Below are 2,279 nucleotides of genomic sequence, written 5' to 3' on the forward strand. Positions count from 1 at the left end.
TACGCTATAACGTAATAGTGTATAACGTTACACATTATAACGTATTACTATATATCGTTATACGTTATAACGTAGTACTATATAACGTTATACGATATAACGTAATACTATATACCGTTATACGTTATAACATAATACTATATAACGTTATACGCTATAACGTAATAGTATATAACGTTACACGTTATAACGTAATAGTATATAACGTTACACGTTATAACGTATTACTATATAACGTTATACGTTATAACATAATACTATATAACGTTATACGCTATAACGTAATAGTATATAACGTTACACGTTATAACGTAATACTATATAACGTTTTACGTTATAAAATAATACTATATAACGTTATACGTCATAATGATGTACTATATAACGTTATATGCTATAACGTAATACTATATAACGTTATACGTTATAACGTAATACTATATAACGTTATACGTTATAACGTAATACTATATAACATTATACGTTATAACATAATACTATATAACGTTATACGTTATAACGTATTACTATATAACGTTATACGATATGACGTATTACTATATAACGTTATATGCTATAACGTAATACTATATAACGTTACACGTTATAACGTATTACTATATAACGTTTTACGTTATAACATAATACTATATAACGTTATACGCTATAACGAAATAGTATATAACGTTACACGTTATAACGTATTACTATATAACGTTATACGTTATAACGTAATACTATATAACGTTATACGCTATAACGTAATAGTATATAACGTTACACGTTATAACGTATTACTATATAACGTTATACGTTATATCATAATACTATATAACGTTATACGTCATAATGATGTACTATATAACGTTATATGCTATAACGTAACACTATATAACGTTATACGTTATAACGTAATACTATATAACGTTTTACGTTATAACGTATTACTATATGACGTTATACGTTATAACATAATACTATATAACGTTATACGTCATAATGATATACTATATAACGTTATATGCTATAACGTAATACTATATAAGGATTTACGTTATAACGTAATACTATATAACGTTATACGATATGACGTATTACTATATAACGTTATACGTTATAACATAATACTATATAACGTTATACGTTATAACGTATTACTATATAAAGTTATACGTTATAACGTAATACTATATAACGTTTTACGTTATAACGTATTACTATATAACGTTATACGTTATAACGTAATAGTATATAACGTTACACGTTATAACGTATTACTATATAACGTTATACGTTATAACATAATACTATATAACGTTATACGCTATAACGTAATAGTATATAACGTTACACGTTATAACGTAATACTATATAACGTTATACGATATAACGTAATACTATATACCGTTATACGTTATAACATAATACTATATAATGTTATACGTTATAACGTAATACTATATAACGTTATACGCTATAACGTAATAGTATATAACGTTACACTTTATAACGTATTACTATATAACGTTTTACGTTATAACATAATACTATATATCGTTATACGACATAATGATGTACTATATAACGTTATATGCTATCACGTAATACTATATAACGTTATACGTTATAACGTAATACTATATAACGTTTTACGTTATAACATAATACTATATAACGTTATACGTTATAACGTAATACTATATAACGTTACACGTTATAACGTAATACTATATAACGTTATACGCAATGACATAATTGTATATAACGTTACACGTTATAACGTATTACTATATAACGTTATACGCTATAACGTAATAGTGTATAACGTTACACATTATAACGTATTACTATATATCGTTATACGTTATAACGTAATACTATATAAGGTTATACGATATAACGTAATACTATATACCGTTATACGTTATAACATAATACTATATAATGTTATACGTTATAACGTAATACTATATAACGTTATACGCTATAACGTAATAGTATATAACGTTACACGTTATAACGTATTACTATATAACGTTATACGTTATAACGTAATACTATATAACGTTTTACGTTATAACGTATTACTATATAACGTTATACGCTATAACGTAATAGTATATAACGTTACACGTTATAACGTATTACTATATAACGTTATACGTTATAACGTAATACTATATAACGTTTTACGTTATATCATAATACTATATAACGTTATACGTCATAATGATGTACTATATAACGTTATACGCTATAACGTAATACTATATAACGTT

Source organism: Bombus affinis, unplaced genomic scaffold (genome assembly GCF_024516045.1).
Source record: "Bombus affinis isolate iyBomAffi1 unplaced genomic scaffold, iyBomAffi1.2 ctg00000571.1, whole genome shotgun sequence".
Classification (NCBI taxonomy): Eukaryota; Metazoa; Arthropoda; class Insecta; order Hymenoptera; family Apidae; genus Bombus; species Bombus affinis.